Here is an 18443-nt window from a genome sequence, read left to right as displayed (position 1 = left end):
ACAACATGGCCCAAGCAACTCACCATCTCCAGAGGCCAGCGCACGACCAGAAGCCACAACATGGCCCAAGCAACTCACCATCTCCAGAGGCCAGCGCACTACGAGAAGCTGCAACATGGCCCAAGCAACTCACCATCTCCAGAGGCCAGCGCACTACGAGAAGCAGCAACATGGCCCAAGCAACTCAACATCTCCAGAAGCCAGCACACTACCAGAAGCCGCAACATGGCCTAAGCAACTCACCATCTCCAGAGGCCAGCACACAACCAGAAGCCGCAACATGGCCCAAGCAACTCACCATCTCCAGAGTCCAGCGAACGACCAGAAGCCACAACATGGCCCAAGCAACTCAACATCTCTAGAAGCCAGCACACTACCAGAAGCCGCAACATGGCCTAAGCACTCACCATCTCCAGAGGCCAGCACACTACCAGAAGCCGCAGCATGGCCCAAGCAACTCACCATCTCCAGAGGCCAGCGCACAACCAGAAGCCGCAACATGGCCCAAGCAACTCACCATCTCCAGAGGCCAGCGCACTACCAGAAGCCGCAACATGGCACAAGCAAGTCACCATCTCCAGAGGCCAGCGCACTACCAGAAGCCGCAACATGGCCCAAGCAACTCACCATCTCCAGAGGCCAGCGCACTACCAGAGGCCGCAACATGGCCCAAGCAACTCGCCATCTCCAGAGGCCAGCACACTACGAGACGCTGCAACATGGCCCAAGCAACTCACCATCTCCAGAGGCCAGCGCACTACCAGAAGCCGCAACATGGCCCAAGTAACTCACCATCTCCAGAGGCCAGAGCACTACCAGAAGCCGCAACATGCCCAAGTAACTCACCATCTCCAGAAGCCAGAGCACGACCAGAAGCCACAACATGGCCCAAGCAATTCATCATCTCGAGGCCAGAGCATGACCAGAAGCCGCAACATGGCCCAAGCAACTCACCATCTCCAGAGGCCAGAGCACTACCAGGAGCTGCAACATGGCCCAAACAACTGACCATCTCCAGAGGCCAGAGCACGACCAGAAGCCACAACATGGCCAAGCAACTCACCATCTCCAGAGGCCAGCGCACTACCAGAAGCCACAACATGGCCATCCTAGACCTGCAAGGGGGAGGGAGGGGACAGGAAGCAGGACTTTTCCTGTTACCGCTAGAACAAGTTATCAATGCAGGTAAGAATGGACCCCTTGTTCGTTCATCGGATCTGAAGTCCATATTCTTCAAAAGATCACCTCACCAATCTCTCCATTGAACCCTAATCCTCTCTTCCCTGGGGTTCCCCCTTTTCTTGCTCCTCCTATCCATCGCAGCTACTCAGCCACACCCTTACCTGTAACTCCCTGGGTGCACCCGCTACTCTGCTACTTCCCACCTTGAAATATAAATCCCATACACATACATATACACCATAGGTTAGCTGGCGACCAATAAAACACAACATTGACTGCAGCGACCAATCAAATGAGAAACAGGCCAGAAGCAACATTTAAGCTATATTAAATAGTGATGGCCACAGACAGTGTGCATTAAAGTTTCTAGCATGTAGGTGGAGAGGTTGGGGGTAGGGCATACAATGGCAGGGAGGTTTAGAGCGTCTGCATGGTGGTAGCGGGGGCCACCTTGGTGAGAAGGCAGGGCAGGCGAACAGGTTTTACCCTAGACAACTGCCCTGCACCTGGGTGGAAAATCCATAACGGAGGTTTGTTTTGTTTGTTTATTTTACTTGTATAGTGCACCTGACACAAGGGTATCTGGGCGCTAGTGAATAAGAGTACGGTTACATGTTACAGATCAAACGCATAGTACATATGGCAAATGGTACAAGGCAATAATTCAGTTAATACACATAGTACAAGCATGAATTCAGTCAGGAGCAAAGAGTAGATACATGCATACATGGACGGGAGGTTACATTTGCTGAGTAGTCAGGGATGCATAAGTGAGAGAAAAATGGGGTTAATTCTTATTAAGTAGCCTGGAGATGACACTACTCCTGAATTCTGCAAATACATGGATGGATTTGATGTCTGGTGGGAGTGTGTTTCAACGTTGGTTGGCCATGACCGGGAAGCTGGAACCACCTGCTCTTTTTAGGTTGTATCTAGGTAGCACTAGGCAAGAGGTGTTGGTGGATCTTGTAGTGCGAGTGGAGGTTCTCAGTGTGGATCGGTCAGTGAGATAAGGTGGGGCTAGGTGGTGTTTAGCCCTTTGTAGGTAAGGCAGAGAGTTTTCAGGTCGATCTTTTCTTGTATGCAGAGCTTTCTGGTTGCTGAGATGTATCCTCTTCTGGGCATGTTTAAGGCGGCTCTGAGCGCATTGTTCTGCAGTACCTGCACTTTGTTGAGTATGGACTTATTGGCACCTAGGTAGAGACCATTACAGTAATCCAGTCTGGACTGTATGAGTGCTCTGGCTAGAATAAGGCAGTTGTTGGCTGACAATAAAGGTCTACACGCCCTGATCAGCTTGCCTGTGTAGGCGGCGGCTGAGGCAGTCATGTTCACTTGTTTGGTTAGATTGGAGTTGGTGTTGAGGTAAAAACCTAGATTTTTTACATCTTTGGCGATAGGTATGTTGGTCCCATCTATGTTAATACTGGTGTAATTTGGGCTGAGTTTATTTAAGTTGGTAGGTGAACCAACCAGGAGGATTGTGGTCTTGTCATCATTCAGGCAGAGGGCGTGGAGGGCCATCTATGCCCGAATGATGGTGTAGATTTAGTTTATCCCAGATGCATCTGTGTCATAGATGCCTGAGGTGACAGTGTGTATCCAGCAAGGCTGCTGCAGACCCCGTGATTTCAGGGGTGCTGAGTGCTCAATTGATGATGTGCACGGGCTTTGGTGCTAGTCTGTGTGTTCCAAAAATGTGGTGGCCGGGACCAGGTAAGGCATCTGCATGTCTTGAAGTTGGTTGTGTATGGTAAGCACAGAGTCATCAAGGTTCCCCCTTGCCATGTGTACGAAGGCTATCCAGTGCTGCGTTTGTTTATAGTTTTGGCTATTAAGTGGTGCCTTAGCGCCACATATAAACTGGAACACTGCACAGTGTGTTACTGTGACTGGCTGTGGCTGCTTTGTGACCCTTCTTTCTACGTTGTTACTGCAAGCTTTGGGAACTACAATACTGTTGGACGTGAATAAGCTAGTCCTTCCTTTCTTTTCACAGCACACGTCGCGGTCTGGAGGAAGGACATAAAAAAAAACAGACACGCGGAGCATGCGGTGTGCGCAGTGTGTTTATGTGACTGGCTGTGGCTGCTTCGTGACCCTGCTTTCTACGTTGTTACTGCGGTTTATAGTGATCACGTCGAAAAAATAGGATGGACAAACAAAAGCATTGAATACAAACCGTCTAATGCAAAAGCACCCACAACCTATATTTTACATGTAAAAGTGCAATTCCATCGAAACCAGTCCATCGACAATATACATGGACTGGTTTCAATGGAAATGCACTTTTACATGTAGAAAGTAGCATTTCCATGCTTTTTCTTTGTAACTTTACAACGTTACACAGCGCTGTCCAGTGCTGAAATTTCAGCACTGGCCAGCTCTTTATACCGTTTTAAAGTTTTTCTGTATATTGGGGGGGGGGTTGCACCCCCGATCCCCCTCCAACCCTCACGCCCACCCCCCTAACCCTAACACTAACCTAAACCCTACTGTAACCCTTAATCTAACCCTAGCCCTAACCTAAACCCTAACCCAAACCCTGACCCCAATCTAACCCTACCCCCTAACCCTAATCGAACCTTTAATCTAACCCTAGCCCCCACCCTAACCTAATCTAACCCTTAATCTAACCCTAGCCCCCACCCTAACCTAATCTAACCCTTAATCTAATCCTAGCCCCCAACCCTACCCCTAACCCTAATCTAACCCTTAATCTAATCCTAGCCCCAACCCTACCCCCTAACCCTTAATCTAACCCTAGCCCCAACCCTACCCCCTAACCCTAATCTAACCCTAGCCCCAACCCTACCCCCTAACCCTAATCTAACCCTAGCCCCCACCCTAACCCTAAAAAATGTATTACCTAAAAAAAATGTAATACTTACATTTCGATACCACCATCGAATTATATACAACGAAATGGTCATTCGATGGAATGGCATTTCGTTGCTTATAATTCGATGGAATGGCATTTGGTTGCTTATAATTCGATGGAATGGCATTTGGTTGCTTATAATTCGATGGAATGGCATTTGGTTGCTTATAATTCGATGGAATGGCATTTTGTTGCTTATAATTCGATGGAATGGCATTTGGTTGCTTATAATTCGATGGAATGGCATTTCGTTGCTTATAATTCGATGCTTTGGTATTCCTTTCTTTTCACTGCACACGGTGCGACAGGCGCAGCGCGCAGTGTGCACAGTGTGTTACTGTGTTACCGGGTGCCCGCGGCACCTTTGGAGTTTTGGATCGCAGCATCATACCAAATCGTATTGAAGGGACTTTCTTCAGTAATTGTCTCTTGTTTAAACTACATGCTAAAGCATGGTTTACTTCATTAGCCTCTTAAGCTAAGCTTGGCCATCACTGATACGCTGATACGCTCAGCTTGTGGAACTTTATTGGGAGGGTAAGGAGAAAGAACTATATTTCTCTATCACACTTGTCTTACCGTCTAAATGACACAGAGACTGTGGGATAGTCCGGGGGGGGGGCGAGTCCTTTGATCTGTGTCGTGTTGCTGGGTGTTTGGGCACATTTCCAGAGGCTGCGGGGAGCGGTGGACCACCGCAACCTTTGATCTGGGAAACATAAACATTATGTGACAAATACCTCGCCCACAAACCTCAAGACATAACACCAACTATGCGATCTGGCTTATGAAGCCAAATGGCTATAAAAGCCACATCTGACAATACCCAAGCCCAGGAGTTGCTGAAGCCTGAAGAAAGGGGGGACTGTAAAGGTACCAAAAAAACAGCATATTCAACCCACGGTATCGACCTCACTATGCAGACTTTTTCGTATAAGCAACATCGCGGAAAAGCCACTGGGGGCTGACCAGGGGGAATTAGCTGAGCATATCCAACAAGTCCCCCAATTAACTTTCAAAATGGACGATCGATTTAACGCGGTACCAATTCGGAAAGTTATAGTTCATGCTACTCAAGAACTAATACCAACTAATGACACTCTGATCTTACCTCCTAAACTCCTACCTATCACCCCAAGAGGATCAAAGGTCTTGAGACCTATATCGGGTCAACGATTTATGGACCATTATATAGTAAAAACCAGAACAACCAGCACTGAACTTAAACTCCCGCAAGTAATCCAAGGGAATGCAATGCTAGACCATTCTGCCATGATCAAAAATGATTTTTTGGGGGGTCACAATGATATTACGGATATCAGCATCATAGAATGTGCAGATAATGCCCTGGACAATGATCAAACGGATGGGATTACTGGATGTGTAATGCAGCAGACATGTGATGCATCGGCTCATGAAAGACCTTCTGCTCTTACGAATATCCTGGAAGAAATGGAAATGGACACGAGAAACAACTTGCAGGACAATATGGAAGTTCGTAATGTCACCTTGGATGACCCGAGGGCAAACCGTGAGCCCTCGAAATGACATCATACGCTGCAAGAAGTGGACGAGAGGATACGACTCTCTCATCCTACCGTGTCTGCACTAAATGCTGTGCTGAGCTCATTTGTAGAACTCTATGATAATATTTGGGCTGAATTCAAATCAACACAGCCAGTGATGATGGAGATTAATACTAAGGTTGATTGCATTGGCTCAGTGCTGTTGGCTGAGGTCAACAGCAAATTTGTTTATATTGGTTCAGAATTGAGACCTAGGCCATGAACTACAGCCCCTATTACGGCCAAGGAGGAGGGAGTAGACCATCAAATAAATCCCATAATGGTTAGGAGCAGCTCAGAGATAATTGAGATTTCCGATTTGGCAGATTTTGAAAATGTACCTGTTGAAAATAACAATTCTGTTGTATACAATGTAGAGGTCGAACAATTGAGGCTATCTTCTATGGGGAGGAAACCCGCAACACAGGATAACGAGAGCTGTGATGCTCAGGCATGTAATAGTGTCGCTAAGCCTCTGTTTGATGTGAGAGCTAGGGTGGATGGCGATAACGATGACGCGCCCCGACGCGATAACCAAATCCCTCAGAAAAAAGGGAGACAAATTAGGCGGAAGTTAATGATAAAAAGACAGCGTGTTTTAGCAGCCAAAACCACTCATACTGTGCTGTTTAGAACTAAACAGAAACCAATTGGGGTAACTCCAAATGGGCGGGGGGCTGCAACTATGAAACCATTATCTGTGGGCACGACAGTACAAACCAATATAATCGGCAGTGATCACTATGTTGATAATAACACTCACTGGGTCGGTGGGTGGGAGAGAATCACAGTTGATTAACCCAGGATGCCCCTCCAAGGGCCTACAACCCAACCTGCAAAGAGAAGAGAATGGTAACTAGCAAATAAGACTGGGATTGGGCTGCGGTCTGGGAAAATCTAAGAATCTTGCACTGACGGGTAGAAAGGGGGTAATTACATCAAACCGATGCACTAACCCTTTGGGGCCAACAATGTTGGTTGGATTATGTGGTTTAGAGAAATCTGTTACCCCTGAGAGTCATTGGGACACAGGTAAAGTGGCTCCCACGCCACTTATTTGGAGTCCGGGAACAAAGCTGCTCCCGCTTCCATCTGGGGACCTGCAGAGGGGGCTTCTACATCAGTGACTAAACCACTCTATTCAGAGGCGGTGAAAGAATTGACTGAAAAGGGGTCATGGTAAGGGCAAACCTCGGGTGCACGATATGCCCCCAGCAACGGTCTACCCTGGTATTGCCTCGGGCATAAAAGATCTGCTGAACAGGCTACAAAGACCCCCGAACCAGATCAGGGGAGGTGGTATAAGTACTGGGGAACAGGAAAAGGCTGGTCTGCTGGGAGGAAACAAAGTGAAAGGAATAAACACCTCTACGATGACCAAGACAGAGGCAGGGGAATCAGTAAATTTGATCAGAATAAGAAGTCTATTGGGCCCTGATGAAAAGATCTGTCTAAATAGGCCAAACATCTTGTCAACATTTGCAGAAATCCCAGCTCTGGCGCTAGTGCACTCTAGAGAAATCTCTAGAGTGTCCTTTTTGGACAGAAATTTCTTTGACATGACCCTTGATTCCCCCTTGGTTAAAGAACTCATCCTTACACAAAAAGAGATACTGTGGAATATGGGTTTTGAAATTGAGAAAAGGGCATCGAGGGAGGGTGACTCCCTTTGCTCACAAAGAGAACAGACTCATGTGGAGATACCTTGAGGTAATTGGAACGATAAGGGGAGGAGTGAAGACAGTATCGAGCTTGGGAAGGGATCGGTCAAAGACATCGACTGGGCCGCTGTAATCTCTACCTTGTGGCAGAAATTGGTCCCATAAAGAGAAGGTATCCCTCTTTGGGGGTAATAAAGACATTAAATTGTCTTTGAAGTCATGGAATACCAGAGGCCACCAGCATCTTTTTGGTAAGCCTAGCTGCCTCGTTAACTTAAGAGAGGCCAGTATTATTTTCTTACAGGAGACGTGGCTGACTTCCTCACAATATTAGACGGATATAGGATATATGATCAATATGCTAAAACTAAAATCGGGGGAGACCTTCTGGAGGCCTAATTATTGCGATTGCAAACAAGTTGGGCCTGGATGGGATTACCCTAGAGGGCCTTCCATTTGGGGTCTTATGGCTAGACCTCTCCTCAAGGGACGGAGTCACTAGGCTACTGATAGTTAATATATATTGGCATACTGGTATATCTCCGGCTGAGGCTTTTGTAGCAAAGGTGTGTAATGTAATAAATGAGTGGATGTTGACGCATGAGAGGGGAGGGATCATCGTTGCTGGCGATTTAAATTCAGAATGTGATTTTGAGAATCCACCATGGGAAACTTGTGATGTGGATATGAATCAAAGGGGAATCTCATCTAAAAGGAAAATTGGTAAAATCTGGTATGTGGGATTGGGTAGCGTTGGGCTCTTGCCCCTGGTGGGGTCACAAAACCTTACTATTGGGGCAACGGCCTGACATACGTGGCATCAGGGAAAGACTTCTTCTATGCTTGACTATATTTTTCTTGACAACTACCTAAGGAATAAATGCACTTGTTTTGACCACTCCTTATCGACTGTGTCCTTTGATATTGCGGTAACTACTGGAGAATTTAGAGCTCAAACTAAGTTGGCTGCAACAAGGTCGGGTAATGCAATGAGTTGGGCGTCTAGAAATATTGAAGCACTAAGCCACAATTTACGGGTCTCCTTAAACACTACTACCATGGACTGGAAGCTGAATAATGCATATGGAATCCAGAAATTGTATGGATCTGTGATCCTCGATATTCGTTTGGGTGCAAAGAGATGTGGGCTGAATATTTGACTGACTCACTGTTTCAATCAAGAGGTTGCACATGCAAAAACTACCATGAGGAGAGAGCCGCAGAGTATTAGGAAATCTAAACTAGATGAGACTTCTCAAAAAATGAGTATCGGGCAAATCAAACAAAAATACAGAAACTTCTGCAAAGTTATAAATAACCAGCTATTACAACATGACGCTAAAGCTATGCTGGGTCATTCTAATTAAGGCTCAAGTCAGCTCCTTTTGGTCTCTGGCAAATGGTCAGGACCCAAACTATCTAGTCTTACAATTGAATTTCGATCTCGGAGGATTGGTTTGTATTCTTTAAAAATAGATTTGGGCCTGTATCAAGTATAGAAGCCGAGGGGGGGGGTTTGTTGGAAAAACTTTGTTTTTGAGAGATGGGACCCCCCTTTAGATATTAATCTTGTAGTGGGTCTAATTAAAAATACTAAAAGATCTCGGGCGGCAGGCCCCAATGGCCTTACAAATAACACTTTTAAGTCAGACCCTATTCCCTGGGCAAATCTCTTGTACTATGACTGTAGGGATATTCTCAAAACAGGAATTACCCCATTATCATGTATTGCACATGTAGTACCTATTTTTAAGTGCGGGAGTAGGTTGGATCCTAAAAACTTCCAGCCAATTGCGCTGATAGATGCTGATTGTAAAATCTTCTCGGCATTCCTATTAACGCACCTATTAGAATGGAAAAGCAATACCACCCGCTTAATATATTGCAGACGGGGTTCCGTAGGGGGCACTCAACTAATGTGAACGGGTTGATCCTCAAATGCCTTCAGGAAGATGCATGGATTAAGGAGAGGGGACCAATATTTATGGCCTCACTCGACCTCTCGGCCGCATTTGATGCCGTTAAATGTAATAAACTGTGGTGTTTATTGGCTGGCTGGGTTTGCCTTTAGGCCTCTTGAGAGTTATTGAAGGGGTATATAAGAATTGTGGAATCCAGGTGTGACTTAGTCAGCAGGGGGACATGTCGGATAGGGTGCAATGTCATCGAGGGGTTAGACAGGGTTGTGTCCTCGCGCCCTGGATTTTTAATCAATACTTATCTGACGTGGCTGTCTACCTGATGAACAAAGGGCTATTAGGACCGAGAGTTGGCCAAAAGAAGACCATATGGCTAGCGTATGCAGATGATTTTCTGCTATTTGATTTTACGAGAGTGGGTCTGCAATGGCTTATAGATACTTTTGCCATATACGCTAAACAAAATGCTCTAATTATAAACCCGAATAAAACGAAATTTGTCTCATTCACTAAGGTGGTACGTAAAAGTCTACATCCAACGTGGCATATTGAAGGAGCTGCTGTAAGCATTTCCACCAGCCGTATGTACTTGGGCTTTTCATTTGGTTCACATATGGGTACAAAAACCCTTCTAACTAATCTTATGGTATCCGGTGAATTTTTCGAAAACATATTTACGAAATGCAATTTTGTTGAAAATAAAATGGCTAAAAAAATTGTTTTTTTTTATATGTTTTTTTGTTTCGTTAGTAAAAAAAAGTGTCAATTAAAAAAAACGGGGCTTTGGGGGGATCCTCCCACTTCAAAAATAAAACAAAAAAAATGTTTTTAAAAAAATTCTGCTAAATTGTGTCGAGAAAATTGCATTTCAAAAATATGGCATTCGAGAAAGTCACTATAAACCTAATTTTATACATAAAGCAAAGCTTTCGGAATCCCAAATCCAACAAATAGACCTAAAATTTGCTAGGTTTTTGTTAAAACCGGCATTGATGTTTTCTTAGGGTAAAATTTTACCTAAATTAACATATGGTTTCAAACTGTGCCTTAGTTCGATCGGAAATACGCTGATTAAAATAGAGGGTAGTGTTTGGAGACGGATCCTTGGTCTTCCTAAGGCTTTTCCAACGAAGCTGCCAGACACCTTTTATAAGCCGAGAGGTAATAACTTAGAGTGTAGTACATTCCCGCTCGAATTTAAAAATAACTGAAGTTATCCTTCACAATGTTGATTCTAACTTGGAAACCTTGACTGACAATCCAATGCTAACTAAAAAAGCGCCTGTTGGATCATGACTGGACTACGGAACAATTCCATGCATGAAGCTCAACGAGCCATTTGAACCATGAACATAAGATAGGAGGATCTCGTTCTAAAATACTACTCTTGTCCCCAAATCGGTATTATCGTGGGATTTTATTAAGGCCGAGATGGAATATCCCGCCAACAAAGCAGATATGAATTCGAAGGAACCAAATATCATTGAAAGAAAGTAACGGTAGGTTCTGTGAGGCTGAAGATGAAACTGCGAGACACCCCATCATGGATTGTGTGGCACTGGAAGATTAAAGGCAAGTTTAGCTGGGTACTTTAATAAACTCTTCAGCCCACTCTCCCGTCCACACAGTATGGAGACACTGCCTTAATACACAACATGCTCGTGAAGGGCTGGCGCTTTCGGGCATTTTGAAGGGCATTAAGATGGGCGAGGGTACTATTACAACCAAAGAATATATGGATGTTTTTTTTCTCCTGGCTAACTCTCAATCTGCGATTGTACCTTTTCATTCTGCTGTTTAGAATTCATAATATGGTTTTTAACCTTATTATATATGTTTATATTACGAACTGTTGAATATAGAATTTCTAGTTTAAGAATGAATTTAAATGAATTTTGAAGAATTACTGAATGGATTTGAGCGAACTGATTTGTAGAATTGTTCTCTTTTAATCTTTTTTCTTATTTTTTCTTTAAAATCGTTTTGTTATTACTTGTTTTTTTCTCCTCCCTTATTCTGATGTAACTGATTCATGTATTTGTCTCTCTTTTCTGTAAATTGTAAAGGTTTGATTAAACCAATTGCAATACAATAAGTAAAAAATAAATAAATAAAATAAAAATAAGCCAGAACTATTGTAACTGAGTACAGGTGTTAGGGAGATTGGGTGGGGAGAGGAACACATAGCCTTTGGGCGATCTTTGAGTATAACCCACCCACTGACCACCAGGGGGATGCTAATCCCTTGGGCTATTCCCACCCACACATTCCCTGCCCATAACCCATCCTTCTGGGCCCTTTGAGTTTGCTCTTTCATGCAGTAACAGTAGACTTTTTTTTTACAGTATAGGGCCTGCCAGTGTTACTTTGATGCAACCTTCTTAGAGTTAATGGCTTAACTGCTGTGGTAAATGAGCCTTTGGTGTAAAGAAAACGAGACATACCCAAGTGTTCCTTCAGCCACTTGATTATTAAGCAATATGCATGTCCTTGCACTTGTTCCTTGCACTGAAGTTTTGTTAACAAGCATTAGTAAAGGCAACGGTGTGGATTTGTGTACAGGCTGTTGGCAGGCATCGACATGTGTCCAAGTACTCGCAGCTTCTTCCAGGGCTTATCGTCGCATGGCTCTGTGGTGCCATTACGGGAGTGCCTGTCCCGCGCCTGCACACAAGTCAAAGCTGTGGGCTTTGCCAGTGCTTGTTTTCGTTCAATTCTGAAACTTGTGTTTAATTCCCATCTGTGCCCCAGCTTTGTGGGCCTGCCCTACGAGCAGGCACATTGCCCGAAAGTGCAACCGAAAAAATAAAGCTTGCATTCCAGCGACTTACAAGACAAGACTCCCAGGGTGTGGCCTTGGTGACGACCTCTGATCTTGTGGTTTATGGCCTCGCCAGGGCCACTGGATAAAATGAAAGGCGTTTAATGTGCAGCCTTCGTCTCTACTGTTCTCTCTGCAGTGCCATCATTTGGATTGTGCGTGTTAGGATCAAGCCTGGCAGGGCGCCAGGCCAGAGGTCTCAAGACACAGGAGGCGGCATTCATATTACAAAGCACTCATCATCCTGGAGTGAGCAAGAGAGTCGCACGCCTATCACAACTCTCTGGGGCGAGCAAGAGGTAGGGAGAAATGCAGGCATGGAGGAAGGCGCTGACCTATCACACCTCTCTGCGGCAATCTAGAGGCAGGGAGAAATGCAGGCAGGGAGGGAGACGCAGAGCTATCACACCTCTCTGGGGCAAGCCAGAGGAAGGGAGAAAAGGAGGCAGAGAGGGAGACACAGACCTATCACACCTCTCCGGGCAAGCCAGAGGCAGGGATAAATGCAGACAGGGAGGAAGGGAGACGCAGAGCTATCACACCTCTCTGCGGCAATCTAGAGGTAGGGAGAAATGCAGGCAGGGAAGGAGATGCAGAGCCATCACACCTCTCCGGGCAAGCCAGAAACGGGGAGAAATGCAGGCATCGAGGGAGGCGCTGACCTATCACACTTCTCTGTGGCAATCTAGAGGCAGGGAAAAATGCAGGGAGGGAGGGAGGGAGACACAGAGCTATCACACCTCTCTGGGGGAAGCCTGAGGCAGGGAGAAATGCAGGCAGGTACGGAGACACAAACCTATCACACCACTCTAGGCCAAGCCAGAGGCAGGGAGAAATGCAGGCATCGAGGAAGGCGCTGACCTATCACACTTCTCTGGGGCGAGCCAGATGTAGGGAGAAATGCAGGGAGGGAGGGTGATGTAGAGCTATCACACCTCTCTGGGGCAAGCCAGAGGCAGGGAGAAAAGGAGGCAGAAAGGGAGACACAGACCTATCACACCTCTCCGGGCAAGCCAGAGGCAGGGAGAAATGCAGACAGGGAGGAAGGGAGACGCAGAGCTATCACACCTCTGTGGGCAAGCCAGAGGCAGGGAGAAATTCAGGCAGGGAGGGAGACACAAACCTATCACACCTCTCTGGGGCAAGCCAGAGGCAGGGAGAAATGCAGGGAGGGAGGGAGGCGCAGAGCTATCACACCTCTCCGGGGCAAGCCTTAGGCAGGGAGAAATTCAGGCAGGGAGGGAGACACAAACCTATCACACCTCTCTGGGGCAAGCCAGAGGCAGGGAGAAATTCAGGCAGGGAGGGAGACACAAACCTATCACACTTCTCTGGGGCAAGCCAGGGGCAGGGAGAAATGCAGGCATGGAGGAAGGCGCTGACCTATCACACTTCTCTGGGGCGAGCCAGAGGCAGGGGAAATGCAGGGAGGGAGATGTAGAGCTATCACACCTCTCTGGGGCAAGCCAGAGGCAGGGAGAAAAGGAGACAGAGAGGGAGACACAGACCTATCACACCTCTCTGGGGCAAGCCTGAGGCAGGGAGAAATGCAGGCAGGGAGGGAGGCGCAAACCTATCACACCTCTCTGGGCCAAGCCAGAGGCAGGGAGAAATGGAGGCAGCGAGGGAGACACAGACCTATCACACCTCTCTGGGGCAAACCAGAGGCAGGGAGAAATTCAGGCAGGGAGGGAGACACAAACCTATCACACCTCTCTGGGGCAAGCCAGAGGCAGGGAGAAATGCAAGGAGGGAGGGAGGCGCAGAGCTATCACACCTCTCCGGGGCAAGCCTGAGGCAGGGAGAAATTCAGGCAGGGAGGGAGACACAAACCTATCACACCTCTCTGGGGCAAGCCAGAGGCAGGGAGAAATTCAGGCAGGGAGGGAGACACAAACCTATCACACTTCTCTGGGGCAAGCCAGAGGCAGGGAGAAATGCAAGCAAGGAGGGAGGCACACACCCATCACGCCTCTCTGGAGCAAGCCAGAGGCAGGGAGTAATGCAAAAAGGGAGGGAGGCCCAGACCTAGCACACCTCTCTGGGCCAAGCCAGAGGCAGGGAGAAAAGGAGGCAGAGAGGGAGACACCGACCTATCACACCTCTCCAGGGCAAGCCCGAGGCAGGGGGAAATACAGGCAGGAAGGGAGACACAAACCTATCACACTTCTCTGGGGCAAGCCAGAGGCAGGGAGAAATGCAGGCATCGAGAAGGCGCTGATTTATCACACTTCTCTGCGTCAATCTAGAGGCAGGGAGAAATGCAGGGAGGGAGGGAGACACAGAGCTATCACACCTCTCCGGGGGAAGCCTGAGGCAGGGAGAAATGCAGGCAGGGGGGGAGACACAAACCTATCACACCTCTCTACCGCCAAACCAGAGGCAGGGAGAAATGCAGGCAGTGAGGGAGGGAAGCACACACATATCACACCTCTCTGAGCCAAGCCAGAAGCTGGGGGAAAGGTGGGCAGAGAGGGAGACACAGACCTATCACACCTCTCTGGGGCAAGCCCGAGGCAGGGAGAAATGCATACAGGGAGGGAGGGAGACGCAGAGCTATCACACCTCTCCAGGGCAAGCCTGAGACAGGGAGAAATGCAGGCAGGGACGGAGACACAAGCCTATCACACCTCTCTGGAGCAAGCCAGAGGCAGGGAGGATGCAGAGAGGGAGGCACTAACCTATCACACCCCTCTGGGGCAATCTAGAGGCAGGGAGAAATGATGGGATGGAGGGAGGCACAAACCTATCACACCTATCTGGGGGCAAGCCAGAGCCAGGGATAAATGCAGGCATGGAGGAAGGCACAGACCTATCACACCTCTCTGGGGCAAGCCAGAGGCAGAGAAAAATGCAGGCAGGGACGGAGATGCAGACCTATCACACCTCTCTGGGTGGAGCAAGCCTGAGGCAGGGAGAAATGCAGACAGGGAGGGTGACGCAGACCTATCACACTTCTCTGGGGCAAGCCAGAGGCAGAGAAAAATGCAGGCAGGGACGGAGATGCAGACCTATCACACCTCTCTGGGTGGGGCAAGCCAGAGGCAGAGAAAAATGCAGGCAGGGACGGAGATGCAGACCTATCACACCTCTCTGGGTGGGGCAAGCCAGAGGCAGAGAAAAATGCAGGCAGGGACGGAGATGCAGACCTATCACACCTCTCTCGGTGGGGCAAGTCTGAGGCAGGGAGAAATGCAGGCAGGGAGGGAGACACAGACCTATCACACCTCTCCGGGACAAGCCAGAGACAGGGAGAAATGCAGACAGAGAGATGCAGACATATCACACCTCTGTGGGAAAACCAGAGGCAGGGAGAAATGCAGGAAGGGAGGTGATGACCTATCACACCTCTCTGTAGCAAGCCAGAGGCAGGGAGAAATCCAGGGAGGGGGGTAGGCACAGACCTATCACAACTCTCTGGGAAAGCAAGAGGCAGGGGGCACACTCCTATCACACCTCTCTGGGGAGGCCAGGGGCAGGGAGAAATGCAGAGAGGGGGGAGGCACACTCCTATCACACCTATCTGTGGCAAGCCAGAGGCAATGAGAAATCCAGGGAGGGGGGGAGGCACAGACCTATCACAACTCTCTGGGAAAGCAAGAGGCAGGGGGCACATACCTATCACACCTCTCTGGGGAGGCCAGGGGCAGGGAGAAATGCAGAGAAGGAGGGAGGCACACACCTATCACACCTATCTGTGGCAAGCCAGAGGCAGAGAGAAATGCAGGGAGGGAAGCGCAGAGAAAAACACAGCCCAAGGTGGCGACCCATTAAAATGCAGGCTGGCGTTAGTGAGGCAGACACAGGCAGGGCGCAGATGGAAGGGCAGGCAGAAATACCGACTGACAGACACGCAGACAGGAAGTAAACACAGACTGCTAGGCAGACACCGACAGGCAGAAATGCGTGGCAGGCAGGCGTGCAGAAGACGCCAGCCACCGGAGAGTCTCACCTGCCTGCCCGGCACAGCGAGGCCCTGTGGGCACCGGGGTCGGGCTCCTTGCCGCCGCCGCTGAGGAAGCAGGGCGCTGGGTGCTGCCACCTCCCTATTAATAGGCAGGAGCAGTGCAGGCGCAGCCGGTGCCACGCGGGGCTGCAGTCAGCGTTTATAATTAATGCGCTGGGCTGGCACCGGGCACCCCCTGGGCCGGGCGCCAGCTGCCAGCGCCCAGCGCACCCCAGGGGCTGCCCACGCAGGGGCCGGGCGGCGGGGCTCCTGCACGCACTGCACACAGGGACCCCCAGACTCCCCGAAACGGACGACCATACACGCCTGCCCTGGCAGGCATCTCCAGACTGGCACCAGCTGAGGGCGTGAGGTGCGGGTATGGGGTGGCAGCTCCTCTGCACATCTCTGGGAGTCAGGCGCCAGATATATCCACGCGGGCACCCACCTTAAACGGCTCTACAATAGAAGCATAACAGCACACTAAAAAGACTCCGATTGCAGCATTTCAGTAAAATAGCTCAGCCGGGTTAAGCGCTCACTGCGGGATCGAATCCCGGCAAAGCCAACTCAGTCTCTCATCCCCCCGAGGTGGGCAAGTGAGCACCAACTTCGGGTGGGATGATGAGGATGTGTGTAATTGAGCGTTGCATAGCGCTTTCGCCAAAGCGCTATCTACATCTCAAAGCACCACGTCACGCAGAGACCCACAGATCCAAAATGCTGCAGAGGGGCAGTGAGATAATGCAGATTTTCTTGATTAGAACATCACAACGTGTCAGGAAGTGTGAACACCAACACACTATTAGCCATTATAAAATATTTAAACATAACAGTTCGTAAGCATTCTATGTACTACGCCCGACACTTTATAAATCAACATTAAATGAAACCCAGATGCTGCAATGAGCACTTAACAAATGCATTCTGGGATTTGCAGTCTTTGTTGAATTCAAGTGCGCTTCAGTACCTAATTACAATTGATTATAAAAAGAACAGTTCTAAGGGGAGGGGTCGTATTTGCAGCAACTTGTATTCTTCCGGTAACTCTCGAGCAGGCCCCGCAGCGCCTCGATGCCCCCGGGCTGTGTGAGCGCTTTAAAAATGCAAATGATTAACCCACGGGAGGAGAGTTACAGAACCACGGTCTGCATGTGTGATTCTGAAAGGCCAGTAGGGCTGGGGCGGGGACAGTCACAGCGACCGTGTGCCGCAAGCCTGCACTCACCTGCGCTGCCACCTTTAGGCTCGGCTTCGGATTGGAATTACACCGCCTTTTAGAAACGCCCCACACCTTTGAACCCCCCCCCCCCCCCCGAGGGAAGGCAGCCACGCCCCTCTTGGCCCCTGGCGGGACAGGCCCGGCTGTCTTTACTAGCCAACTTCTACTTATAAAGCATGGCCAGACGGGATTACCTGGCACAGCGTGCGTCACTGTCTGAAGCGCCTGGAGGCAGCAAGCGCATTCCTCTGTCCCTGGCACGGGCAGGGGGCGGGGAGTCCATCAGCGCGTCGGAGGGGCCAGGTGGAGGGAACTCGCAGGAGACCCTCGGGGCTCTCCCGAGTCTGACACCCTGAACACATGGTCTTCCCAGCCTGTGCCAGCAGGTGCCAACACAGGTTGGGTGTAAGTGGCACCGCCTCTGCTCAGAGAGCACCTATTCGAGCGGGGCAGGGCAGCTCTGCAGGGAATATTCCCATCCCCGATCATAGCGTTACCAAGGAAACGATCACTGGCAGTGTCACAACATGGCAATCGGGCAAGCGCGGGGAAATCCACGGTTTTTAAAACATTTTATTTACATACAATGACGTGGGTAATTATGTTGCTGGGGGAGGAGGTCTGCTAATCAGACCCCCTTACAGAATTGCTCCATTCCAAAACGATGGTTTAGACGCGCCTGTGTTGACACCCGCAGGACCAGCCCGCAGTGGCACAGGAAGCAGTTAAGTCACATGCGCATTGCTGACCCCTGCTGGGACTAAACGTCCCTACAGACAGAGGTGGCTTTCTTCTGCACTGGATCTAAATGGTGATCATTTTATGCCACAGTCAGCCTTAGGACATGAAGTCATGCCGAGCTGTGGCATGGTGACTGATCAGAGCACACAGTTATACAGCCACAGCAGTTTAAGATCACACTGCGGCAGCACTGTGACCAACGCCTTCTATGACAGGCCTGGTGGGAATTGCTCTCTTGGTTGAGTGTTGCCACCACACTCATGTGGAACTATAGCCAGGATGCTGCCCTTTGATTCTTCTGCAGGAAGGAGAACCCCCCCCCCCCCCCACTTATGGGAACCAGGCTTCAAAGGCAGGCACTGATGGGAGGGGAGCACAGTTAGAGTGGCCTAAGAGAAGATGTGGGCTGAGAAAAGGGCCCCCCATCTTGGTTTCTGTTAAGGCTCCCTTCCCTGTTCTTGTCCTCACCATTCCCTGCAGGCGAGACACTCTGGGTGTGATGTCA

At 49.0% G+C, this 18443-nt stretch overlaps 1 protein-coding gene across 2 annotated transcripts in view; it reads right to left on the bottom strand.

Moving 5' to 3' along the window:
* Positions 1-17636, bottom strand: part of VWA7 (von Willebrand factor A domain containing 7) — a 255716-nt gene extending 238080 nt beyond the window's left edge. The window contains exon 1 of one of the 2 annotated variants that reach the window (XM_069635146.1): positions 17392-17636. The gene's annotated coding sequence lies outside the window, so the exon portion shown is untranslated. Of the gene's footprint in view, positions 1-15981; positions 16261-17391 lie in introns of those variants that run through there. The other variant, XM_069635145.1, reaches the window with a different exon arrangement.
* Between the last annotated feature and the right edge of the window lie 807 nt (positions 17637-18443).

Source organism: Ambystoma mexicanum, chromosome 13 (assembly GCF_040938575.1).
Source record: "Ambystoma mexicanum isolate Mex_15411 chromosome 13, UKY_AmexF1_1, whole genome shotgun sequence".
NCBI lineage: Eukaryota > Metazoa > Chordata > Amphibia > Caudata > Ambystomatidae > Ambystoma > Ambystoma mexicanum.
The sequence above is the reverse complement of the archived record's forward strand: the minus strand, read 5'-3'. Positions and strand labels throughout refer to the sequence as shown.